The sequence below is a fragment of the Jaculus jaculus genome, chromosome 5, assembly GCF_020740685.1.
Source record: "Jaculus jaculus isolate mJacJac1 chromosome 5, mJacJac1.mat.Y.cur, whole genome shotgun sequence".
NCBI classification, from domain to species: domain Eukaryota; kingdom Metazoa; phylum Chordata; class Mammalia; order Rodentia; family Dipodidae; genus Jaculus; species Jaculus jaculus.
This window is the reverse complement of record NC_059106.1, coordinates 78,014,149-78,041,434: the sequence shown is the minus strand read 5'-3', so window position 1 is coordinate 78,041,434 and position 27,286 is coordinate 78,014,149. Positions and strand designations below refer to the sequence as shown.

Below are 27,286 nucleotides of genomic sequence, written 5' to 3'. Positions count from 1 at the left end.
GTTCTTAGTTCCCCCTTGCTCTAGGTCAGGACGGATTAAGGCTTTCTCTCTCACCCTTCAGACGGCCTTCTCTGGTTTGAAGAATCTGAGAGCATCTGGCATGCCCACCCTTGTTCACCAACATTTCCAGAGAGGCTGATTTCTCTGTAGCACAGTTACTTCCGTAGGTCACTTCTCCTGAGGTTAGAGGCTGAGCATTGTCAGCCACGGGCAGAGGCTGGGAAACATGGATTCTGCATGGTACTTGATCTTGAACTGACAGTTGCATTTCTCAGGGCTTCAGGTGCTCATGTGCCCTGGCAGGGTGTTGCATTCTCTGGACCTTTAAGTAACTACCATGTGATGAGAAAAGGGTTCGTCTCATGGGATCACTGAGCTGGGCTTTAGGTAACATATCCCGCCTGGGCCAGGGATTTGACTGCTCATGGGTCCAGCCGCTTTCAGTACTGAGGAAGCTCTGCCAAAGTGTCAAGGTCATACTACTATCTGCATTTCACACAGGAGGAGATGTAACCTCAGAAAGTGCTCATATTTCAAGACCCCATTCAGGGATGTAAACTGATATAACCTTTTTACTTGTTAATATATATCAGGGGCCTAACAAATCTCTAACCCAGTAACACATGCCTAGCAATTTATTCAATGAAACAAGCAGAGATGAGCCTAGAGAATATGTTTTTCATTATAACACTGATCTCCACTTTTTCTTCTTAGTGATCATTAGCAACAGCAAATAATGATAATAACAAACATCTTAAATGGCCTGATAAAGAAATGGTTATGTAAATTTTGGGGGATCCAAACAATAGAAAATCATGTGACCACTAATAATCATGTCTTTAAAAATTATAAGTGATGTGGGAAAATTCTTATGATTTGACACAAGAGAAATAAAAGAATCCAGAACTATGAACATAATAAAAATTATTTCTCAGGGGGAGTGTATACATGGAGGAGAAACACTGAAAGGAAATATACTGATTTCTAAGGGCTATTGCTAGGTGGTAGGATAATAGGTAACTTTTTCTTTTTTACCTATGTATATCTTTATGACTTTAATAAAATTATTGATTTTAACATCTTCTTAGGGAGCCATAGACTGGACCAATAGTGATAAAACTTAGTCATGCACCTGACAGGCAGGGCCAATAGTGACCATGCTTTGCCATACATTTCTCAGACTGGCCCAACAGCCACCTTGCTCCACTATGCATTTGACAGGCTAGACCAAGAGTAACTGCTCCCCACCATGCATTTGACATCAAGAGACATTCATTCATTCTTCAGTAGAAGATTTATTACCTCTGGATGAAGAGAGCTCAGAGACGTGAGGCTTCTGCCCTGCGTCACGTGAAACCCACACTCATTTGTCTGATTTCCAAGTCCCAGCTCTTTTCTCTCCCTGAAGCTCTTTCCTACATATGTTGCATCTGGGCAGGAAAAATCTCACAGGGAAGAGGTAGCCAGGCTACCCCAAGGCTCAGGGGGTCTGCCGGTAGCAAAGACCAGAAAATTCTACTTGAAACAAGTTAGTGATCTGAGCCTGGTAGACAGATGGTTGTTGTCTTTCTTCCCACAAGTGTACATGAACTCTACCATGTCCAGTAATCACCAAGAACATTTTACTGAACAGACTTACTCACATCAGCTAAAACGTAAACCAACACGATGGATTTTTCCTTTTCTTTCTCCTTCCTTCTCTCCCTTCTTCCCTCCCTTTTTACCTTCCTTTTTTTTCACTCATTCTGGTTTTTTTTTTTTTCCTTTCTTGTTTTACTCCTCAGGCTCCTGGCCAACATGTTAATACCTCTTTCCAGCTACCAGCATTATCCATCTCCCATTATTGAAAATGAATGACAGATTGAACATTAGTTATCTTTTTGCATTAGTTCAAGATATCACTGAGGTCCCAGGTAAGATTCCCAGGGCACTGCAGGGAAGCAGATGGACTGGGAAACAGTGAGGGGTCAGTCAGGCCCACAGAGCAATTGTTTCCATCTGTAGCTGAACACTGGGTTGGTCTGAAGAAGGGACCCAAGGCTAGATCTAGATCACTAATAAATGCAGTAAATACCACAGGAATTAAATTATTTCTGTCAAAACAAAGCATGTAAAGTGCAGGACATGCCTTATGGTCTCACTCTAGCCCAGGCTGACCTGGAATTCCCTGTGTCCTCTCAGGCTGGCCTCGAAGTTATAGTCATCTTCCTCCCCATGCCTCCCAAGTGCTGGGTGTGCACCCCTCACCTGGTTATGATCCTAATTTTTAAAAAGACTCAAGAATTCTGAAATTTCTCCAGCTGTGAAGTAGAACAGCAGTGGACAGAAGTCCGTGTCTTTTGGAACTAGTGGGAAGCCTGGATAAATTAATTCACACATAGTTTTCAGAGCAGTCTCAATAACTGTTAGCTATCATCATTTTTGCATGCGTGTATATGTGCATGTGGAGGCCAAATGACAGCCTCAGTGTCACCATCCCCCGTTCTTGAGACAGGATCTTTCACTAGCCTAGAGATTGCCACTCAGGCTAGACTGGCTGCCCAATAAGCCTCAGGGATCCTCCTGTCTCCACCTCTCCAGCACTGGGATTACAAGTGCATGCCTCCACACCCATGTGTTAACATAACACACATGTGTTAATGTGGGTTCTGTGGATTGAACTCAGGTCCTCATGCTTGCAAGGCAAGCACTTACCAACTGAGCTATCTCCCCTGCCCTTATTATTACTGCCATTGTAGAATACAAGACAGTTTATCTCCCCCTTTACTCCTTTTTCTTCCACAGGCTAACAAAGTAGGTTTATCAAATCTCATGGCCCTGTGTACTAGGTAAAGGTGAACATACTCAGGTAGAGCGCTCTTATTGCCCTCTGGGATTTGAACATTCAAGGGGCTCCAGAAGCAATCACAGAAGCAGCCTGCTACGATTTTCAGACTGGAATCACTGTGTGGGAATGCCTGCTCAGCTGTCTTTCTGTCTACTGTGCCTCTCACCTTGGAGGCCTGTGAACTGTAGCATGGGAAATTGGCCCAGTTCACTTCTGCTCTACTGATACCCAGACGATGATTTGGAAATAAGTAAAAAGAAACAACTATGTGACCAATACATTTCCAGGCAAAGCAAAACTAGAGGAAGATAAAGGTGCTCTCAATTCCCTCTATAGGATCGTCTAGACTACAAGGTCTTGGAACTTTGTAAGAGCTAGGCAGAGGCATAGTGTGCCCAGAGCCTCTGCCCCTCTCCTCCTAGCACCCAGCTGGAATGTGGCCAGCTGACAGCTCATGCTCAAGGCCCTCCCCAGGAACTGCCTGCTCCACAACTTGGTACATCAGCTAAGACTACATGCCCTTCCAAGTACAGCCTGTGCCCAGTGATTGGTCACTGCATAAGGACAAAGACCCTTTGGCCCAGGTGGTAGAACTCTGAAGAGCCACTTTAGCTGCAGACATGTGTGGCACTGACTTGGGCCCCGGCTACATTGTATTCAGCCCGCATTTGCCCTCTGCCTAGCCCTGCCTCCATCATGCCCCAGCAAACTGCATGCATGCAGATGGGTGCCAATGTCTGAGACAGTCTGTAGAACCCAACCTGTGACCAACTCCTGAGATCAAGACTGAATGCCAGGAGGTAGCTGCAGGGTGGTTCTTCTCTGGAAACTTCTTCATCCCATGCCTACACCACTCACTCCAGCACTTTGTTCAGATGCACTCTCTCAGAGAGGACGTCTGGAGGTTGGGCCTAATAATTCTCAGCCTAAAACAATTCCTATGCCATTACCCCATTTTTGTCTCCGGTGCAGTCACAACCTCTCAAATCACCTGTCCTTTCCCACCTCTCTAGCCTGGAAGCAAGCTCCAGAGGACAGATGCTCTGCTACGCTAATATCCACAGCTTCTTAGTAGCACACTGTACAGTGTAAGCTCTTATCAAAGATTTGTTGAATGATCAAGAAACTACTCACATATCCACAGAGGGAAGCACTGGGCTACAAGTGAGAAGGACTCACTTCTAGCTCTGTTTCTGCCATTAACAAGCTGGGAGAACTTGGGCAAGCTACTGGGCCTCTCTGAGATCACAAGCCCTGTTCGTTCATTTGTAAAAAGTGGTGGCTGAATGTGAACACCAGAATTTTGGCAGCTACATCCTATAATTTCACATGGTTATGCATCTTGGAATTGCTGTCTATAAACTGCTTGGGGATTACGGAATGTTTTAGCCGATAAGGAACTTTCCAGAACATTTTGCAATGTCTAATGAGTGTTCCAGATGCCAATTTCATGATATAATGAAAGCTTGAGAAACTTTGATGGGAAAACATACACTAAAGGATAGGTTCAACAGGGAGGCCATGGACGCTCTGCGCGCTGTGAAACTGCCCTCAACCACAAGACCATGGAAGCATCTGGTCTCTCTCACACCCCGTGAAGTGAGACACACTGCACACTGGTTGAAGTCACTCGAGTACATGGGTACATCTATGCTCATGTGAACATGGAGAGCTTCCCCTGGCATGGAGGGAGGGTCACAGAATGCTACCTTCAAACGCAGGGCTCATTTAACCCAAACTACAACTGGCAGGAGGAAGAAGTTGCTCTTCTTCGTCAGCCTGGACTTAAGGACACTGACATACCAAGAGATGATCAACTCGTCCATCCCACACAGCTGACCGGTGATGGAACCGGGTTTGAACCTGCAGAGCTGGGGTCTAGAGCTCTGATTTTTTTGTCTCTATGTTCTGCTACCACTGAATAGAGATGGAATTCTGGGCTGGGATCCAGTCAGTGGTCTACCTGCAACTACAGAGGACAATGGTTGTAAAGCTAAGAAAGTACTGATTGTCAGTTTCTTGCTACTATGACAAAATATCCAAGAGAAGCAACTAAAAAGGAAGAAAGGTTTACTTTGGCTCATTTATGGTTGTTTGGTATTTTTGCTCTGGGCCCTTGGTGGTGTGCATCGCAGTGGGAGTTCATGGTAGAAGCGACTGCTCACCACATAACAGGGGAAATGGAAAGAGAGAGGAATAGGTCTGGGCTCCCTTTGTCTCTTTCAAGGGCATTCCCTTACTGACCTAATTTCCCATCATTCAGCCCCACCTCCCAAAGGTTCCACCACTAGCATCAAAGACTGGTGACCAAGCCTTTAGCATATGGGCCCTTGGAAGACATTCAGGGCCTAAACCACGGCACCCTCCAACTTCACTGTACACAAGAATCACCCACACAGTGCTCTTGGCATTCAGGCTCTCAGTCACAAGATCAGGGCAAGAGGGAGACACGTATTTCTTTTAAAAAAATATTTTATTTATTTGAAAGCAGAGTGGGGAGAAGAGGGAGAGAAAGAAAGAATGGAAAAGCTGGACCTCTTGTACCTCTGGCTTATGTGGGTCCTCGGGAATCAAACCTGGGTCCTTTGGCTTTGCAGGCAAGTGCCTTAACTGCTGAGCCATCTCTCCAGCTCTGAGATGTGATGAGAGGTAGGGTCTTTCTCTAGTCCAGGCTGACCTAGAATTCACTATGTAGTCCTCCCACCTCTGCCTCCTGAGTGCTGGGATGAAAGATGTGTGCCACCATGCCCAGTGAAATATGCATTTCTAACTGTTTCTAGGTTATACTGATGCTGAGAGACTGTAAGGAGGTTACTGTGGCCAAACACCAGAGAAAGAGTTCCAGAGACGATCTCCAGCCAGCCCTGGCAAACACCAGCCACAAGAGCACATGACATCTCTGCTCCTCTCCAGTACTCCACATTCTCATCTACATCATGGAGACAGCCCCACTGCTCATGCTCGGCACTGGAGGCGGTCGCAGTCATCAGATCACACGAGTGTGGAGAGCACAGTATAAACCGGCAAACTGACGTATAAAGAGGGGCAGGACCTTGCTCAGGCTCTGGGCGCTTCTCTGCTTGTGTGTGAGATGGGAAGCATCAAGGATTCCCCAGCACAGCACCTAGTGCATAGCAAATAATTAGAAAATAAGTGTTCATTATCATACCACACACTGTACATGTCATATAAGCTAATCTTCACAATGGCTTCTGATTTCCATTTTACAGATCAGGAGCATGAGGCTTTGTACTCAAACCACCCAAGCAATGAAAGCCAGAGCCTGGATTTCAAATTAAATTTGTGTGGCTCCCCACGCCGATGCTATTCATCTCTTCTTCTGCATGTCCTCCAGTCAGAGGCCCCACTGAGCTCTGCAAGTGGATGCAGGCTTTGCTTCTGTGCCTGTCACCTGGGCACTAGGAGTCCAACCTCCTGGTAGAATAAACAGGGGACCTTCAATAGTCTGGGGACAGATCCTGCAAGGTGAGTCAAACTCTCTCTTTGAGGGAGATGATGCAGACATAACCACACTGCTCAGATAAACTTGAGAACTCTACAGTGAGCAAAGTCAAGGCCTTCTATTGTCAGGGCTTCATAGTGAATGGTAATGACATGACAAGTGCAAAGGAACAAGTGCCTGGAAGTAGATCCTACCAGGGTGATCCAGGCAACCCTGCAGATGGTAGTATTTGGTTCTCAACACTAATCGTGGCCCTGGCATTGGCAAGAAACTGAAGAAGAGTTATCCTGTTCAGCTTCTACCTGCTGCAAAGCCACAGGGTAAGGCTGGCCTGAGGTCACCAGTTCACTGACCAACAACATTGTGGCCAAAGACTTCATTAAGAGGCTGCCACTGTCCCTACCTTACAGACTGGGAGGTCATGTCCTGGGAGGCTGAGGAATCAGTCCTAACCACAAAGGCATGGGCTTGGGGATGAGACTTGAATCCAGGACCAGCATGCCCCAGGCTTTACCCCCAGTGTCTGCCATGACCATTCCCAGAGGGGGCACAGGATCTGGGCCCAGAAAGGATCCTGGATCCACTGCAGATCTTGCCTGGGTTCTGATGGCTTCAGGGATGAAGGTAAACGTATATACCTCACCTGGGCAAGGTACAAACATGGTGACTTCCCTTCCTGCATCCTTCTGCTGGTGGCTTATGTGTCAGTCACTCCAAAGCATCTAGTGGTAGTGGGGAATCTAGGATCTGACAATCTGACAAACACATGCAGGAAAGACCTGGGTAAACGAAAGGGCTACCAGGCCTACTCAGTGGGACTCTAGCTCATGAAATGACAGGTGTCATGGGAGTTGCATTCAGTCCACTGCTCAGTCAGATCTGGCCCTCCAGGTTGCTTTCTTGTTTGTAAATGGGGGGAAGTGGCCAGAAATCCCTAGCAAGGTCACAGAACAAGAAGGGTCAAGATGTTGGAAAGAGCCTCATTTTGGAGATCAACTGGCCCTGTTCCCTCTGGGTTCATGACTGAACACAGCATAGCTTGCCCTCCTTAACTCCTCCTCCTGAGATGACCAGGGAAGCAGAAACCCTGGACAACAGGATGGTGGCAGCCATGCCAGTGCCCCACCAAGTCCATGTCTCTGCAGACACAGGGGCATTACAGCTGCACCTTACCGCCTCACTCTGAGCAGTCTGCCTTCCAGGTGGGCAGGTGGGATAGGCACAAGCCCTGCCCTGTGGGGCCTCGTCCTTATGATGCTATAGGTTTTGTCTGGCTGTCCTTTATCCTACAAAATACAGGGACACAAATGCAGGTCTTGTGAACCCCGTGCATTGTCCAGCACATCAAGAGTTCAGCAAATTCTGGGTAAAACTGATGAGGGATCATGGAAGGTCTGACTCAGCTGAGTAAAACAGTATTTCATAAAGACTTTGGATTTCATTATATATTTCTATATATATTTCTATATATATATTCCATGTGAAGCCATTGTTGAGGGAGGTTCTGAGCACAACGGGGATACTATAGCTTGGGGACCATAATAACTGGTCCCTAACATGTGCACTCTAAGAAAATCTAGGAACATTAAAGAAATCCTAAATACACTGTTTGAAATATCATTGGCTTAGTGTGCTCAACTGTCCTAATAAGATGCCATTGCTTGGGTGACTGAAATAAAAGCAGTTAACTTTCTCGAAGTTCTGAAGGCCAGGAAGCTCATGACCAAGGGTCTGGGACAAGGTGTCCAGGGCAACCTCTCTTCCAGGGTTGCTATGTCCTCATGGCTTTAAAAATATATAAATTTATATATTTGCAAGGAGGGAGGGAGGGAGCAGGAGAAAGAGTGGGGGGAATGGGCATGCCAGGGCCTCTAGCCACTGCAAATGAACTTCATATGCATGTGCCACTTTGTGCATCTGGACTTACATGGGTACTGGGGACTCAAACACAGGTCATCAGGCTTTGGAGGCAAGTGCTTTAACCACTGAGCAAGTTCTCCAGCCCCCTCACATTGCTTTCCTATGTGCTTGCACACAAGGGCAGGAGCAAGTTTTCTGGTCTCTTCTTCTAAGAATGTCTATGCTCTGACCTCACAGTGCCTGACACTACCTACACAAGACCATCATAAGAGGAGGAAAAGATCATGACGTCAAAATAAAAGAGAGGGCTGGAGAGATCGCTTAGTGGTTAGGCGCTTGCCTGTGAAGCCTAAGGATCCCGGTTTGAGGCTCGATTCCCCAGGTCCCACGTTAGCCAGATGCACAAGGGGGCGCATGCGTCTGGAGTTCATTTGCAGTGGCTGGAGGCCCTGGCATGCCCATTCTCTCTCTCTCTCTATCTGCCTCTTTCTCTCTCTGTCTGTTGCTCTCAAATAAATAAATAAAAATAAATAAATAAATAAGAGACTGATTGAGGGGGGGATATGATGGAGAATGGAGTTTCAAAGGGGAAGGGAGGGGGAGGGAGGGCATTACCATGGGATATTGTTTACAATCATGGAAGTTGTTAATAAAAAAATAATTAATAAATAAATAAAATTTTAAAATGTCCTTGAGAAAAAAAATGTCTATGCTCAAGCCAGGTGTGGTGGCGCACACCTTTAATCCCATCACTCAGGAGGCAGAGGTAGGAGGATTGCCATGAGTTCAAGGCCATTCAGAGACTACATAGTGAATTCCAGGTCAGCCTAGCCTAGAGTGAAACCCTACCTCGAAAAAACAAAAAAACAGCAACAACAACAACAAATAGTCTATGCTCTTGATACCCTTGTGACCTCCTTTAACTGGCATTAATTCCCAGAGGACTATTTCCAATTACATTCCCATTGTGGGGACCACACTGTTCTCTTCTTTCCCACACCTGGCTGGGGAGATATCTCAGTTGGTAAAGTGCTTGCCTCACAAAGATGAGGACCTGAGCTCCATCCTTAGGACCAAGTAAAGATGGTGGGCATGTTGGGTCTTGTCTACAATCCCAGTGCTGGGGAGGAAGAGCTTGCCTGATAGCCAATCTAGCCTAATTGGTGAGCTCTAGGCAAATAAGACACCCTGTATCAAAAGAGGGAAAAAAGGACAGTTTCTTTTTCTTTTTTTTTAAATTTATTTTTATTGAGAAGAGAGAGAGGGATAGAACCTGGGTCCTTTGACATTGTAGACAAATACCTTATCTGTTAAGCCGTCTCTCCAGCCCAGCAAAAGGACAGTTTCTAAAAATGACACCTGAGGTTGTCCTTTGGCCTCCACACTCCCACATATTCACATGTACATGCTCCACTCCCCCCCCACCACATGTCAAAAACAATAACAAAGAGAGCCCTATAGTAGAAACCTCATAGTTTGTTCATAGAAGCTGACAACCTTTACCAAGTTATCTTCTCCCTGAATGGGTCTCAAGGATGTTAGCAGGACCCAGAAATGGATCCAGAGCAGTTTATGCCAATATCTGTCCAAGAACTTGGTTGTGATCCCATCAAGTTTCTCTCCATCTCAGAACCCCATTTCTTGATATCCTGCAAGGGTGCCAGACTTCACCTGTGTTGTCCTCACCTTGTGCTTCAGGGTCCACAGTGAAGGCAAGCTGGGGCTCATTATGAATGTCTGTGGTTTCTTTTGCTCCTCAACTCCCCAAATCCAAGGCCATCTGCCCTCATCATTGGTTTTGTGCCTCAGCGGTACAGGAGGCTTATCGGTTGAAGGTGCTCAGCTTACTCTACTGTGCTCAGCACACAGGGCTCTGAAACAGGAGCTGGTCACTTAAACACCATGTCCATCAGGAATCCGGCTCTGTTTCTAGAGACAAGGGTAGACACGTGGACTCCCATGGAATTTCCTATCTAATTTGCCCATAAGAATATTCCAGAAGTGGACACTAAGGAGAAAAGGGGTCCAGCACATGAATGGGTGGATGCTGGGTATATGAACATACATGGGTGCACCCAACTCACAGCCCTGACTGACAGGCAGTTTGGGGTGAGGACTCCCAGGGAAAATAAGACGTGATGGATGTGGCACTGAGATTCCATGTGTCCTCCTTCCAATGGAGGCAGGAAACAGCCACTTCTACCTCTCTCAGAGTTATAAGTGCCTGGTAGCCAGCCTGGGTGTGACTGGCCCTCCCGTCCTTCTCTTGTCCCACTCTCAGGAAACAGCACTCTGCCTCAGGACCGTGGCTGTTTAAATCAACTAAATTCAAAGTCTAGTGCCTCCATCACACTGGCCACAGTCCCAGGGTGCAGGTACAGGAGCCCCTGTCAGTGTAGAAAGGTCTAGCAGGTCTGGCACCTCAGCCTCCATCAGTGAATCCATTCACCACAGTCCCTACAGGTTCACTTGTTCCTAAAGGACTAGATTGGAGGGCATCCCCACCACCACATCCACCCAGAACCCAAGCATGAGACCTTATTTGGAAAGAGTCTTAATTGGAAATGGATGTAGTTAAGGTGAGGTGATACTGGAGTTAGGTCAGCCTAAATCCAATATGACTATGTCCTTGTAAGACAAGAAGTCATTCACCCATCACACTCAGAGAGAAAGCCTTGTGATCAGAGGTACCAATGCAGTGATATGCCCCCGCCAGCTGAGGACCAGTAAGGACAGCTAGCAGCCCCCAAGAGACAAGTAAGGACCCTTCTCTAGAGCCTTTGAGGAAACACAGCCCCACAGACACCCTGGTTTTAGACGTCTAAGTTTTAGATGTCTAAAATGTCGAGCCGGGCGTGGTGGTGCACGCCTTTAATCCCAGCACTCGGGAGGCAGAGGTAGGAGAATCGCCGTGAGTTCAAGGCCACCCTGAGACTACAGAGTGAATTTCAGGTCAGCCTGGACCAGAGTGAGACCCTACCTCGAAAAACCAAAAAAAAAAAAAAAAAAAAAGGAAAATAAATAAATAAATAAAATGTCTTTAGATGTTTAAGCTTCCAGAAATATGACAGACTAACCTCCTGTCATTTTAAGCCTCCCAGTTTGTGATAATTTGCTACACAGCAGTCACAAGAAACAATGCAGGGCCCAGCTGCCCCTCACCTCCCTAGCTTTCATCCAGTGCCTGCCGCCCCCTTCAAATACGTCCCAGATCTTGTGAGTCTGGATATTTACTTCAGGCAGCAAAACCACAGAGCCCATTGGGTCTCTGGCTGAGCTGGTCAGTCCCTGAGTGGGAAAACTGAGGTAGAAGAGACACCTGGCCCCAGAGGGAACCAGCCATATTGGGTGAGAGAGGTGCCAAGGAAGGTAAGAGAGGTGCCAAGGAAGAAGCTGGAAGAGTCAGACAGCCAGCACTGCTCTCTTTTCCCTGCTGAGACAGTATCAGAAGGTTCCCAGAAAGCGACACGCCCCGGGCCATCCAGGCAGTAGTGATACAGTGGAGGCTGACAGCTAGGTTTATTAACTTGCTAAATCAAAGGGCTCTTCAAGTCTTTGTCCTGTAATAAGACACAGGAAGCGGCTGAGACACCCACCTACTAGTGACAGTGTTGACTCAATTCACGGAATGTGGCTGAGGGGGATCCTTGCTGGACAGCAGAGCCAGCCCCTTGTTGCCACCTACAAACTACCACTTCCTGTGCCCACCTGGTGCCTGCACTGTGCACCTGCCCACACACCAGCCTGTCGATGATGGCAACAGCACCATTTCCTTGAGGTGCCTCAGTTTTAAAAACATACCCAGAATTTCCCCTCTCAAATACAGTCCCATCCATCTCCTCCAGGACCCCTCTAAAACCTCAAACAAAGAGAGCAAACATCCGGGAATTTAAAGGTTTATTGAATTGATTCTTTAATGAAACAAACAGTGAGGAGTTTTCACTGTGTTAAAAAGAGGTGCAAAACCCCGGAGCCAAACGCTGTGCAGGTTAAGCAGCCAGACCTGCACCAGCATGACCCGCTGACCATAATGGAGCCTGGAGTCTCTGTTATGTTTGAATGTGAAAAGTGCCTCCATAGCCTCCTGTGTTTGAACATCCCATCCTCGGCTTGGGACACTATTTCCAAAGTGGCAAATCTTTTAGAGGTGGAGCTTTGCAGGAGGAAGTGAGTCACATGGGTGTGGGCCTCAAGGTATTTATAGCCAGGTCCCACGTCTTGTGCACTTTCCACTTCCTGACTGTGGACTCAATACGACCAGCTACCCCAGGATCCTACCACTATGCCTTCCCCAACCTTCATAGGCCATATCCCTTCTTAAACTGTAAGCCAAAATAAAACCTTTCTCCTTCAAGTGATTCATGGCAGGTACTTGCTCACAACAGTGAGAAAGACTTATAAACCCTGTATACCACCTTTGCTCCACCCTGGCTGTTTCTCTAGAAAGTTCTTTAGCAATTTACTTTCTCTTGTCCCCCTTTTTTGTAATAGGGTTTCATGTATCCCACACTGGCCTCAAAGGATGACCTTGAACTTCTGACCTCCTCCCTCTATTTCACACATGCTAGAATTACAGAAGTATTCCATCACATCCAGTTTTAGACATGCTAGGAATCAAACCCAAACCCAAATGCATGCTGGGCAAGCACTCGACCAACTGAGCTATATTCGCAGTCTCTCCTATTTTTCTTTTTATTTCTTTACGGTTTTTGAGACAAGTCTTCTTATATTGCCCAAGCTGGCCTTGAACTTGCCAACCTCAATTTCTCAAGTGCTAGATTATAGGCATAAACCATGATGCCTGGTTATTCAGTAGTTTTTTTAAAAAATTTATTTATTTGAGAAAGAGGCAGAGGGAAAGAGCCAGAGAGATAAAGAATGGACACATCAGGGCTTCTAGCCATGCAAATGAACTCCAGGCACATGTGCTACCTTGTGCATCCGGTTTTATGTGAGTACTGGGAAACAGAACCTGAGTCCTTTTGGCTTTGCAGGTAAGCATCTTAACCACTAAGCCATCTCTCCAGCCCTGCAGTAATTTTAAAACAGAAAAAGGGCCAGGCTGTGAGATGCTCTTCCTGAAATTTGGGGGGTAAGGCTTACAACTTCTGCCTGCGTTTGTGTCCCTTAAGAGCCACTGGAGCAAGTTACCTCATGATCTAAGCCTTGATATTCTCACATATAAAATGATGGATCTGATGAAAGCCCTCTTCCTCAGACCATAAAAACCCATTATTCATTATACATGGACCTGGTGGTGCAGGCCTATCCTAGCAACCTGGGAGGCTAAGGCCGGAGGATTGAATATTCAAGGCCAGAGTATACTAAAGACAAGTGTGGGAATTAGTCATACTTGTCAAAATAAAACATTTTTTTTAAAGGAGAGGCTAAAGATGCAACTAGTGGTAGAGTGCTTGCCTTGCATGGCTCAGGCCCTGGATTCAGTCCCTCATACTGTAAAATAAGGAGGAAAGCAAACAGCTATTATAATAGAGCAACTGTACAGCCACACAAATTGCATCCCTCCGGCTATTCCAAGTAACTCTTAACTGAGTGAACAAAGGACCGACAGGGCCATGCAGAGCCAGGTTAGCCCACTGTTCTCCCTGTCTCATTGCTGGCCCTCCTAAAGGCTCCTTGCTTTCTTATTGCTTCACTCCATACAGGTCCATTACTTGCAGCTTCTGGGGCCACATTTATTCCCATCAGGAAGTCTTGGAAGGAAGAACTTCATGGACCCTTGCAATAATAGCATGTTATTCTCCCAAATCCCAGACTCATTGAGAATGCTGAAGAAGGGACTGATGGTAGGTTCATTTTCCTTCCCAGGAGGAAAGAAAGAAAGAAAGAAAGAAAGAAAGAAAGAAAGAAAGGAAGGAAGGAAGGAAGGAAGGAAGGAAGGAAGGAAGGAAGGAAGGAAGGAAGGAAGGAAGGAAGGAAGGAAAGAGAAGGCATTCTTTCTCATTCATCCTATCCTGACATGCCAAAGTTCCTTTTTCACTTACAGCTGAGACCTGCCAATCAGACAGCAATTTTTCCCCACCCTTCTTGTTAACAGTGTCAGGGAGCCACTAAAACCAGCCCCTGCCATTAGATCTGCAGCTAAGGTCTGTCCACCTGCTACAGACAGGGGGTGAACTCCAATCCAATCTCCATAGCTTTCCAGAATGGATCTTTGATGGAAGGAAGAGTTTTGTTTCAAATTAAGGGTATTTTTTTTTTCTTTATAGTAAAAAAAACAAAAACAAAAAACCTTGGAAATTGTTGCTATGGGGACAAGCATGCAGGATGGAAGGATGTAAGCTTCCACTGTCCCTCACAGAGTGCCTCAGCACCCTTCCCAGTGAGCTACTAAGATGGCACCACAGTACACAGCAAGTCCCCAAACTTCATGGCATATGTGCCTTTCCAGATGACTGCATGGATACACTTCATCACACATTGTTCAAGTGGTAATTAGTGATAGACTTGTTATGAATATTCCAAATAAAATCTCTCCCCTCAACAGTTGACAAAGAGGCAAAGGGCATCAAAGGAAATGTAGGCAGTACTGTGTTTTTCTTTTCATACATAAGTATACCTTTATACATACAATATATACAACTGAGAAAAAAGCATAAATCAGAAGTTGATTTAATAAATTAAATATTTCAGAATCCTTTTTGGGCCAGGTGCCTGAGTGCACAAATTTCTTTTACAGTGCTTCAGAAAGATAATACCTCCATAAACTCCACTAAGAAAAGAGAAGCCCAATTTGAGAAGACACTTTTCTGTTATCTTGTGAACAGCAGCTAAGAATACTAAGGATGGGAGGCTCCAGGGAATAGAAGCACCAAGGAAATGCTGAGAAATAAGCAAGGAGCTATAAGCAAGTTCTCTTGCCCTTTGAGAATGAGAGAAAACAGCTTCTGCTCACAGTTATTATTTCTTCCTGACAAGGAAGTTTCTGAAGGCTGGCTCTGCCCCCACAACCTCGTCTACAAACTCTGACTTTACATTCACAGTGATGCTACTCCCACAGGCCAAGGGTGGTGCTAGTCACACCCTCCCTCTCCGCTGTCTAATTCCTGGGGTAGATGAATCTGCATCCATACAGAAGACAGTGAAAATGGGAGGATCAAAAGAGCCTTCCACAGCCACAGATAAAGAACAAGTCCACCAAGAGCAAAAAGGAAAACCACCACTCTCCCCATCAAGAAGAGGAAAGCTATGAGCCTGCTCCTATATCTGCTCTATTCACATGGGATTTCTGGGCTAGCTTGGATGGATTCTTTTGCTTATTATTATTATTTCTTTATGTGTATGTTCACGTGTGTGCTTCAGTATGCATGTGTGCGATGGTGTGTGCGTAGTGGGCAAAGGACAACCTCAGATGTCGACCTTCACTTTCCACCTTTTTTGTGGCAGAGTCTCTTACTGTTTGCTACTGAGTGTATCAGGCTAGCTGGCCTGTGAGCTTTTAGATATGTTCTGTCGCTGCCTCCCCTCTTGCCCTATGTGTTGTTTTCAATGTAAAATGTTCCCTATAGTCTCATGTGTTTGTGATTATGCCTCCTATGTGGTCCCAGCTGATGGAACCTTTGGGAGGTGAAGTCTTTCTGGAGGGAGGAGGTGTGTCACTGGGGGTGGGCCTTGAGGTTGATTTGTCCAGCCTACTGGCTGTTCAGAGCCAGCTCACTCAGAAGACTTTCTTCCTGCTTGTGTGAAGATGTGACACCCTAGCTGTCTACTTTTGCCATGCTTCCTCCACCATGATGAAACTTTCTCTCAAAACTGTAAACCAAAATAAACTCTTTCCTCACATAAGCTACTTCTGGTCAGGTGTTTTGTCCCAGCAACGAGAAGGTAACTGTGTCATCATAAGAACCTTGGCATTACAGACAGGCACTACTGCATCTTGCTTAATTTGGGTTCTTGAGATCTGAATCCAGCTCCCCATGCATACATGGCCAGGACTTGACACACTGAGGCATCTCCCAGCCCTGTATCTGCTGCCTTCAGGTTGCTGGTAAGAGAGAAAGTGAGGGGGCAGTATGTGCCATCATTCATAGTGTCCTGTGCAGGCAAAGCCTCCTTGCTTCCCTCACAGTGTTACCAGATGCCATATAGTACCACTTCCTACCCTGTTTATTGTGTCTATCCTACCATTGAAACCAAAGAAACATCCTGAAGGGATCATAATTGAGAGTGACAGTCATCTTAGCCCTGTGGACAGAACAAACCAGCCAGACCTGGGCATCTGAGGCAGGTCACCATAGCAAGGTCACCAGGAACAGCCTGAGTATGCAAACACACAGGCCTCAAACTTTTGCCACAGGGCCCTTCTTCCTTCTTCCTTCTTCCTCACTCTCCTGCTTCCTCTCAGTGAAGCCTTTTCTGACCACTTGATGAAAATTGTCCTAATACTTCCATCTCCTTCATCCTGCTGTAGTTTTCTCCATAGCATTTAGCACTTACACAATTCACATATCAATTATACTTATACAACTTGCCATTTTAAAATAATCCCACAAGGACAAGGAACTTGGGTCTACACCTATATTGCTTAGGTGTAGAATGGTGTATGCACTTACTTAATAACTGCTCAGTAACTACCAGTTGAACAAATAGATGAAAAATTGTTCTTTCCTTCACTCTTCTTCATTAACACTCATCTACTCATCTGCACACACATACACACACACACACATACGCACACACACATATATACACACATGCATGTACCTTTCTGTCTTTTTTCTTCACCTGTACCCAAGGCCTTCCATTAAAATTAAAAAGAAGGGGTGGAGAGATGGCTTGGAGGTTAAGGCACTTGCCTGCGAAGCCTAAGGACCCATGTTCAACTCTCCAGATCCCATGTGTTAGCCACACACACAAAGCTGAGGCAAGCTCAAGGTTGCACATGTCCACTAGGTGGCACTAGCGTCTGGAGTTCGAGTACAGTAGCTGAGGCCCTGGAGTGCCAATTCTCTCTCTCTCTGAAAAAAATTTAAAAGGATACTGTATATTATTCAGTAACAATATTGCCAAGACTTCCATTAAAAGTTCATATTTTGGGGCTGGAGAAATAGCTCAGTGGATAAAGTATTTGCTAAGCAAGTGTATTTGAGTTCAGGTCCCCAGAACCCATATGAAAAGCCAGATACCATGATGGATGTTGGTAATCCCAGCATAGCTATAGCAAGAACAGAAGCAGAAACATGAGAAACACCCAGAAGCGCACAGGCCAGCTTGCTTGGTGAATACAACAGGAAACGAGAGAGATCTTGCCTCAAACAAGGTAAGGACCCACACCCAAAGATGCCCTCTGACCTCAACCCATGTACAATAGCACATACATACACCCATTCAGACACATGCTCAAACATGTATCACACTTTCACACTAAACATTCATATTTCATGTACATATATGGTTTTGTCCACATAAAAATATCTAGGGCTGGAGAGATGGCTTAGCGGTTAAGCACTTGCCTGTGAAGTCTAAGAACCCCAGTTCGAGGTTTGGTTCCCCAGGACCCACGTTAGCCAGATGCACAAGGAGGCGCACATGTCTGGAGTTCATTTGCAGTGACTGTTAGCCCTGGCGCGCCCATTTTCTCTCTTTCTCTCTCTCTCTTCCTCCTTCTGTCTGTCACTCTCAAATAGATAAATTAAAATAAACTAAACAAGTTTTTTAAATGTCAAGAACAATATGCAAGAGGCTGATACAACTGATTATCTTGAGGACACTAAGTGATTGGGGCCTACATTTTATAATATAGGCTTTTGCATGATTTGAGGTTTAAATTATATAACTAACTGCTCAACATTTTTAATTAAAAGTAAAATTGTTAAAAAATACTTAACTTGTACCAACCTTAACCCTTGTCTTCAATATCATCTTAATCTAATTTTTTCCATGGTGAAGGTCACTAGCATTCTACTGGGTTGGGTTGGGTTGTTGAAATGGCAGTTTCTCCTTTTATCTAGTCCCCAAATTTTCTGGAATGTCACTGTTACTTCTATAATGAAGTATCTGAGAAATTCCATCAGGCAGAAGGATATGAATTAATGCAAATGCCCCTGCATACATAAAACATTGAGACTTTGTTTCAACTCATGAATCCCTTTACCTTTCATTTTGTTTACTTCCATGTGGCTTTTTCATGGAACAGATTTTAGAAGTTGTAGAAAATGGTGCCAGCTCGCTAGAGGTGCAAATGAGGGATACAGACAATGCCGTCAATAAAGTGGGACCCAGCAAAGATGTTCACGAGTGAGCAAATCTCACAGCTTCTCAAAGAGGCAGCAGGTTATGCGACAATTTTCCTCTAGGTCTTTCAGATTGCACCAAATTTTCTGCCTTGCAACATTATGATCTTACAATTTTCCTCTAACTATACATTAGCAAAGTAAACATGTATTATACAACACTGGCCTTCTCAAAGCTGTGGTATTCCTGAGGTTGGAGCCCTTGTTTAATTCATCTTTGTCTTCTTAGCCTGTAGCCTTGCACCTTGGAACAGTAGCTGCTCCTTAAGTAGAAAATCAATGATCACTTCTTAGCATCCACTGAAGAATTATAAGGTATCTCCAAGTTCCATAACCAACAACAACAGAACTCCCTCATCTCCACTTGCTCCCCTCCACCATCACTGATGGTTTATCTCTGCCCTGGGTGAGGCACCGGAAGCTGGTGTAGCTACTCGGGTACAGACAGACAAAGGCTGCTGAGAAAGACATATGTGGTCAGCCCAGAAGCCTATGGTACTGTGCTACTATAGACACATTCATGTAGGAACATATGACTCAATGGTCATCTTATCACTGAGGGAAGTAGGATTTGGGTATATTTTTTCTTCTATTTACTATATTTCTATTGCCTTTTTAATGACCATGGGTTGCTTTGCAATGATTAAAGGTAAACAAAATTATGTTTAATTGAAAAGTAAAGTACAACCATCCTGGATTAAGACAGGCATAGAAGACAATACTGGGAGTCAAGAGTGTGGAACAAGGCAGAATATGTGCGAAGGGTGGGTGACCTTCTGCCTGGGTTGGAACCAGGTTCCAACTGCCTCCCAATGGACGAAGGCAGCACTTCTTCCCAGCCCATGTTCACCTTCACATGCAGTCCAAGCACCACAGATAAGGGAGTTGCATCTGGGATGGGAAGGGTCGGGAAGAAAGGAACTGAAGAGCTGAGCAGGAGGCTCACTGACAAGGAGGCTCACTGACCAGGCCAGGTAGCACCTGTCAGAAGTGGAGCCTGGAATCACGCATGACACAGATGTAACGTCGATTTAGCAGCTTCTGAAGATTAGGAAAGTTCCCAGGTGCTTCTGTTTCAAGTGACCCAGAGTCAGGCATGACAACTGAATCCAGAACTTCAAGGGGAAAGTGAACACTTCCTCACAAGGAAGGCTAACCAGCACTGCCACAGCTGAAAGAGAAATCCATCTTTCATGGTGGATGGAAGATGGTTTGACTTCCATCAGGAATGGCGTCCAGATGTGAAGCAATCAGGGTGGGGGAGGTCCCTTCTCACAGTATCCCTTGGCACAACTGTTTGTAATCAGCACATGACCATCTCTGGGTTTCTCTGGCAGCTTTGGCTACTTTGGCTTCTCTGATCCTTGTGCCAGCTTTTGTGAAGTGAGAAGGACCCTGCTATGCTCTTCTCCATTTGGTGGGTCACGGATGTGCAGCCCAGGAGCTGATGTTCATGGCTCTTGGTCACTGTCAGTATCTGCGAACAGGGAGAGCACTTATCAGAATGCAACTCTACCGTCCTCCAGCTCCCATCACATCATAATGGGTAGAAACAGGACAAGGAAGATGAATGGGGGGAGTGGGCAGGATTCCATGGGAGCTTGGGAGGAACACACATGTGAGGTACACAAGTGCAGCAGGTTGTTGGAACACCGGGAGGAGGGACAGACCCCGGGAAGGACCAGTATCCTTGGAGATGAAAGGATACAGAGAGGGGCAGAAGGCTCGTGCAGTGAGGAAGGCCAGTCTCGGCTGGAGGACTCAGATTCCTGGCCATGGCTGTCTTACCTCCTGCTTTGCCCATCTGCCTCCTAGTCTCTGGCCCAGCAGGGGTCCTCCCAGCCCCACATCCCCATTCCTTTCTACCACTGGCCCTCCTCTAAGCCTACCAGAGAAACAAACTTACATCTACCTCCCAGGACTAGAGCACTTCGTGTCCAGCTCTCCTCCGACTCCTGGCAGCGCGTGACAGAGCGATCTCTGACTCCTCCAAGTGGTGATGTTCTCAGCCTCTGATGGCATTGGAATATGTACTTTCAGAATCTCTTTTCTTCCCATTCTTCAGGTAGGTGGCAGGATGTTTTGTCCCTTGGCTGGACAAGATGCAGCAGGAGTGGGCAACGCAGGGCCAAATCCGAGGCACCAGACTGAGAGGGACAGGAAGGGGAAACACGGGGGAGTGCTGGGTGATCTAGACCACTGGTCACCTCATTCTAGTTCACAAGTGGATGGCTAGATGAGAGAAACCAGATGGACCAGAAGTGCAAGTTCAGCGTCCAGCAGTCATTGGGTTATCTTTCATGTAAGACCCAAGCCCTTTCAGCACATAATGACACAGGCCCCAGCAGACCTATTTATCTGGGACAGGGTCATGCTTTAAAAGGTATGACAACTAACCTGAGTCAAAAAAAAACTGCTGTAATTAACCAGTATCTATGGAAACAAGCCCAGCAGCACTTCTGCCAAGACTCCTGGTTGAACCAGACCTTGGCAAAGACTCCTCTCCAAGCAGATGCCCACCCAGAGCACCTGCTCCAACAGAGACATGTATACAAGGTGTTGGGGCGTGACATCAAGCAGGACCACTTGGCTCAACCCCAGGGAGGTCGGGTGTTTTCCTTCTGCACTATTGCCAAGGACTGCACCAAGCCAAGCTGGAGAAACACCTTACAAACACAACCACTTGCCATGGCCATGACACTGACTTCAATGAAAGAATTCATCGCCAGAGCCCACACGGAAAAGTGCGCACTCTACATGACTGGACTCCGATGTGAGCATGCATCAGCCTCATCTGGAAGCCTTCAGCTGTATCTCTAGAACTCCCAACTTAGTGGGTCTGCAGTTCTAAGTAGTGCTCAGGTGCTGCTGCTGCTGCTGCTGCAGTCCAGAAACTTTGAACAGCACTGGCCCACAAGAGAGCCCAGTGGTTACACCTGTCTGACATCAGAGCCGCCATTGACAGCTTGCTCTTATCTCATACTCAAAGCTCACCCAAAGTGGACAGAAAACTACAACCCACAGAAATCTGCTAGCCAGTGCAATGTGTTCGTTTATAACAGAATATGGTGAACCTGAGAGTTCAGCTAATCTACCTCCTTCATGTCATCTTAATTAAAATAAGCCCAGTGAGGCAAACACTTACTCAAGGAACTAACAAGTAAAAAGCAGAACCCAAGAAAAAAAATCCCAGCACTGTTCTTAGAATCACAGTCCTAGAAGGTCCCCTGCTGTGTGCTGTTACCAGGATCACCAGGGTCAAGAATTTCTGTGCTACACCTTCCAAGGCTCAGGGTCTAATGCAGAAGAGGTGGCGGAAAGAATGTAAGAGCCAAAGGAAGGGTAGGACTCCATACAACATGCTCCCTCCAGACACAAAATGGCCTGGATATCCATGACCTCACAGTGCCTGAAACTATCTGCACAAGACCATCATAAGAGGAGGAAAAGATCATGACATCAAAATTAAAAGAGAGACTGACTGAGATGGGGAGGGGATATGATAGAGAACGGAGTTTCAAAGGGGAAAGTGGAGGGAAGGAGGGTATTACCATGGGGTACTTTTTTATAATTATGGAAGTTGTTAATAAAAATTTGGAAAAATAAATAAATAAATAAAAGAATTTTGTGCTGGGTAAATTTAGGCTTCTCCTTCCTGTCTCCCTGCCGCAGCGCTCACAGCATGCCATTGTAACCTCTGCGTAAGGCTGCGATGGGAAGCAGTGACTGGTTCTCTCCAGGTTCAGCTACCAGCCCAGTCTTCAGATTTGGTCTTCTCAGAAATTCCACGACACGTGGGGGCTCCCACACAGCCCCTCCCATGAGGCACAGGCTTGCTGCACCGCAGCGCTGACAGAACACACGCTCACCACCACGATGGATGGTTTCCCCACGCTGCACGTTGAAGCCCCACTTGGCCCTTCACATTTCCTGGCCACCTTCCCAGAAGCTCTCTCGTGCCAGGCTCCTTGTGTCCCAACCCGGAGCTGGAGCTTTGGCAGCTTCCCTTCCAAGTCCCTTCTGACTGCTCTGCACCCCCACCAACCTCCTGGGGCCACATAACCCAGCCCCTATAACCTTCTCTTTGTACCGCAAGTGCTAGCAGAGCCATCACTTCGCCCATTGCTCACCTGGCCCCGCCCACGCCAGCTCCAGTGTCAGGGACTTCATCTTTCTTGTTCACCACTAGCATCCCAACACCCGCACAGCGCCTGGCACGGAGCAGGTTCTCTGCACATGTCCACTAAGTGAACCAATGAACGGACAGAGGAAGAAAGAAACCAAGGCACCAGCAGCGTCCTCTCCCAACACGGTTCCCCAAGTTGGGACCTGAGACTTTTCTTCCTATTTCTCTTTTTAAGTAGTGGACTCCTCAAATTTCAGCAGAATGTGGAAGGAGGGAAAGGCATCCCTGGATTGGCATTCACGGCAACAGGAGAGAGGACACAGAGAGTCCTGTTAGCATAAGTTACCTCGTTGGGCTTGAGCCAAGTGGTCCAGCTTGATGTCATGTCCCAACCCTAACCCTAACCCTGAACCCCCTTCCCAGCTCTGGTCTCTTTGCCCAGATCTAACTGGACATAAAGTCTGCGAGGGAACAAGGTGTAGGGAACTATGAGATGCTTCAGGGTCACAAGATTTGTGTTCAAACTCCAGGCTTGTCATTTAAGTGTCTTTGAGCCTGTTTTCTCATTTGAGAATATCCAAGGCCAAGGGTATTTGTGAGGATTAAGGAAGTTAACATATGTGGAAATGCTTTGTAAACTGGAAGTCCATACCTTGCTGTGGAACTGTTGTTAATAAGAGCATGGTGTCCCTAGAGAGATCTAAATAGGTGACATTTTTCTATCTGCACATGCCTCTTTCGGGCCCATTGAGACCCCAACACCCAGCGAGTCATATGGATACTCCAGCCCAACAGTGACAGCCCTGGGGTGGGGCACTGTACACTTGGAGTCTTGGGGTCAGTCACAGCAGGAAGCCCAGGAGAAGGTCACTGTGGGAGCCACAGAGGAGCGCCACACACCATTAGTGGAAGTGAACCATGGAGCAGAAGGAAAGCTAGGACCCAAGTTCTCTGGGTCACCAAGTCCCAGAGACCAAAACTTCACAGAAGCCAGGTCCTCTTCTTTATGCCCTTAGGAGTGTCAGCCACACTCCTAAGTAGCATATCCTATGCTCTTTCCTCTTCCCCAGGTCTCTCCTACCAACAGCAATGGGAGCTGTACTGCCAACTTCCCATGGACAACATGTAACTTATGCTCCAAGCAATAGAGCTCTTGTCTAGAAAGCACTCTCATGTGTCCTTCCTCTGACCTAATCACAATCATTGCCACTTTTCCCTGAGAGATAACTTTAATGACAACTCTCATGCAAAGAATAATTCATCCCTTCTACCAAGAGTTCAATTTGGTCCACCCACTGGCTACCAGCCACAGATAGCTGAGAACGATTTTGTACAGAAATGTGCCATGTCCTCATGGAGACATAGCACAGCAGCCAGTTCCTGCTATCAAAAAACCTGGGGACAGGGCTGGAGAGATGGCTTAGCGGTTAAGGTGCTTGCCTATGAAGCCTGAGAACTCTTATTCAAATCTCCAGGTCTCACATAGCCAGATGCATTGTGATGCAAGCACACAATGTCACACATGTGCCCAAGGGAGCACATGTGTCTGGAGTTCGCTCACAGCAAGCTGAAGGTCCTGGCATGTCCATTCTGTGTCCCTCTCTCTCTCTGTCTCTTTCTCTCTCTAAAAGTAAAATAATAGCAATTTTAAAAAGCCTGGGAACAGAGAATGCAGTAACAGCACCAGCATGAACTAGGTGTCAGGGGTCACTGGCAGGTGAGACATGCACATGGTGGAGCATGTGGAGGCATCTTCAGTGCTGTGCTCTCTCCTAGCTTTCCCCTGCTGGGCTTGCTGGGCATCTGGACCATGAGTGAGCTATCAGGTTACTAGGAATGCTTCTACATTGTCATGGATACTGCTTGAGTCAGGAAGGCTTTAGGGAGCCATTACACATAGAATGGGAGGATTTCAGCATGAAGAAGGGTGGAGGAGTGGGACTGCACACTATGGGCAGCGAGTGAGAAAAAGGAAGAAGGAAGGTTGATCTTTGAGTGAGGCATGGAAGAGGCCATCTGCAGCTTTAGCTGGAGTTTGAGGCACCTGTGAGCTTTCTGGAAGCTACCCAGTCTCCAACTTCCACCCTAAGTAGCTGGCTCTGGGCTGACAATGCCAGCTGAGGAGATACCAGCCACCTGCCTATAGATGGTGAAGAACATGTGAACGCCAAGGGAGAAGGCCAGCTCACATGTTGGAATGGCAGGCCTTCAGGGACAAAGCGAGAAAGAGTCCAAAGAGGCATATGGACCAGGAAACCAGGTGCCTCATTCAGCATCTTGTCTTGTTTCTCTCTCTCTCTCTCTCTCTCTCTCTCTCTCTCTCTCTCTCTCTCTCTCTCCTCCCCTCCCTTCCTCTCTCCCTCCCTCCCCCTCCCTCCCTTCCCCCCCTCTCTTATATACACATGCACATACACATACTGTGTTCTTGGCGAGACAGGGATGTTCTTGGCGAGACAGGGAAAAACAGCTGGACTCTATTACTTCAGAAAACTTAGCAGATGTGACTAGTACCTGCTATCAGGGCCACTCAATAGGTGCCAGGGAGGGGATGTCACAAAGAAGTTACCTGCAGATCCAGGGACTTCTCTGAAGGGCACAGGTGCCTGCCCTGGGATTAGGAAGGTTGCCAGAGCATCCCTTCAGACAGAAAGCCTCTTTCCCATCTTTGCTCAGGTGTGCCCACCCTGTCTCCAGGGTTCTACAGAGCTCCTGTTCATGTGCAGTGCCTGATCTGGAGAGCTCCTCACAGGGTTCTCCTGCTGCACCTCTCTGCACTTCAAACCTGACTTTTCATGTTTAAGTCAGCCTTTCCTTCCCCATGTTCCTAATGGATGTCATTCTCCCAGCACTTTCCACATGCTGACTTGATCACTGGCCCTGCTTCCCACACTGGACCATGAAGCTCTTTGGTTTAGGAATGCCATCTGGACCAAGCATCAGATTCACACAAGGCCAGGCAGGTGACATTCATGAGAAGAGCAGCTTATTTATGGGACAGGAATGGTGGCCATCTTGGTGTTGGCCCAGCCACAAGAAGTCACAGGAGCTACACTGAACCAGAGGAGCTATCCTCACCTAAGGGGTGACTGCATATGGAGAATGCCACCACATGGGTACATGGCCCACATGGACAGAACTTCAGATGCTTGGGAAGAAGTTAGGTCTGTGCATTCTTGTGTGAAATCAGCCCAACCTTATATCAGCAGAAAACTCAAGACTTTAGATGACATATTGAGAGCCAAATAAAATGCACCTGCATCCAGAAGAGTCTCATAGGCCACCCACCCACTTGAACTTCTAGATGGCACCTCTTTATTCCTGTATCACTAATGCTTGGCACACTGAAAACACTCAATAAATGCTTACTGATTGGAAAGCAAAAGAAAAAATAGGAGTGAGTGAATAAGGAACAAGGAGCAGATGGGTGGGAGAGGGGAAGCCGGATGAATGCCCAAATGTCGAAACCCCAAGCAGTGGGCTGGGCAAGCTCAAGGTGACCCCATTGCCAAGCTGTTAGTGTGAACATTGGATTGCACAGTCTTGCTTGTTGGATAAGGACAAGAAGAAAGACTGAGGCCTGGGAACTGAGTCAGTCACCAGCTTGTCAAAAGCCATCGCAACCAGAGGCTCTTTCTGCAGCCAAAAAAGCACTGACCACAAGCTGGTGCGTGCACACTCCGGCGCACAATGTGTGCTGAAGCCAGACCTCAGCATGACAAGAGTTCACAGTCCCTCTGAAGTCCACGTTACGCCTCATGTTCTAGACAAACTGATGAAGGAAAGGAGAGATGGTGGCATTATTTGGGGGATTTAAGGGAAAAGGGAAGGAGTCGTCTAGCCAGGATGCTCCTTATCTCTTGCCAGAAACTCTGTCTCTGTTGCCTGTTGACTGTTGGCTCTGAATCTCTGGGATGGTACGTGTGAGCCTGGTGTAGGACTGCCCCTTGGCCTCCAGGATCAGGGCTGGGAGTGGCATATGAGAGGCCCCTGCGGAATGCCTGGGGTTGCAAAAGCAAAGTTATTTCAGGTTCAACTGAGTTATAATTTATTTTTTCTAAATGATCATTACTGCTGCTGGCTCTATAAATAACCACCTAGGGAGGCTGCTTTTCTGCTCCCAAATCCTGCAAGAGCCTGGCCAGGTTCTCTGTGGTTTCTGGCCTGCCAAGCACACAGCGCATTCCTTTTCTGTGCAGCCCTTCAGGGAATCCTTCTGCAGTGTGTGCCAAGGAATCTGCTGAGTTTGGCCCAACTTGGCCCTCCCCTTCCTGCTCCAGTTCTGGCCTCCACACTAGCCACCCAGTCCTCCTCCTTCTCCTTCACAGGAGGCCCTGCTGCCTGGACACAGTGGTTCCCAAGCCAAGCCTTGGCTTCTGTGTTTACTGTAGTCCTGTCCACTGTAACCTCCATGCTCAGAAGACAAGAGCTGCTTGTCCTGCAGAGGCCTAGCCAAAGCATCATTTGAGGTCAAACATGGGAGGAAAGAATGTTGTCGGTCTGATGGTATGGATGGTGAAACATCAAGAATCCATATGGCCCCAGGAAGGAAGGCTGTTGTTTACGTGAAACCTATTTAAGTGATTAAGTATGACTCAGTTCAAGGACAAAAATAGCACTTTGTTTTTACTGTACAAAGATATGCATCACTTCTTTATTTTTTTAGGGGCAAAAGCCATGGACAGAAACATCAATAGCTAACAATAGAAAAATAAATGAATGCTAATATATTCAAGTAATGCTAAAGCCCTAGGTAATCA

General features: G+C 46.7%; 1 long non-coding RNA gene across 2 annotated transcripts in view; it reads right to left on the bottom strand.

The window, feature by feature from the left end:
• Positions 1–19,046: 19,046 nt before the first annotated feature.
• The window catches only part of LOC123460785, a 62,766-nt gene continuing 54,526 nt past the window's right edge, over positions 19,047–27,286 (bottom strand). For both annotated transcript variants that reach the window (XR_006637195.1, XR_006637194.1), the window contains 2 exons: positions 20,310–20,550; positions 19,047–19,880 (listed from right to left, as the gene is read on the bottom strand). This is a non-coding gene — a long non-coding RNA (uncharacterized LOC123460785). The remainder of the gene's footprint in view (positions 19,881–20,309; positions 20,551–27,286) is intronic.